This window comes from Oryctolagus cuniculus, unplaced genomic scaffold, assembly GCF_964237555.1.
Source record: "Oryctolagus cuniculus unplaced genomic scaffold, mOryCun1.1 SCAFFOLD_191, whole genome shotgun sequence".
NCBI lineage: Eukaryota > Metazoa > Chordata > Mammalia > Lagomorpha > Leporidae > Oryctolagus > Oryctolagus cuniculus.
In genome coordinates, this window is record NW_027208316.1 from 20,630 (window position 1) to 21,021 (window position 392).

Below are 392 nucleotides of genomic sequence, written 5' to 3' on the forward strand. Positions count from 1 at the left end.
TCTGTCTCTCTCTCTCAGTGTCTAACTCTCCCTGCCAAAAAAAAAAAAAAAAAAGAATAAAAAAGAACATAAATGACTCATCAGAGAAATGTGTTACATATAAGTTGAAAAGGAAGGCTCAGATGCCAATAAACGGCCAGTAGCTTGTTACTGATCTGAGGCAGGGTCCTGTACCCTCCAGGTAGGATCCTCTGAGTGAAAGGGACCAGGGATAGGAGAGCGTCAAGCAGGAGGCAGGACCAGGGGTGAAAAGCTCTCCCACTGCAGGCAGGGTGGAGCCCTGGAGAATGAAGTTTTGGTACTGAACCCAGGACTCCCTCTTACTTTTTCCCATGTTGCACATCAGCACTGTGGAGGATGGCGATTGGTTGCATCTTTTGTGACGTAGTACA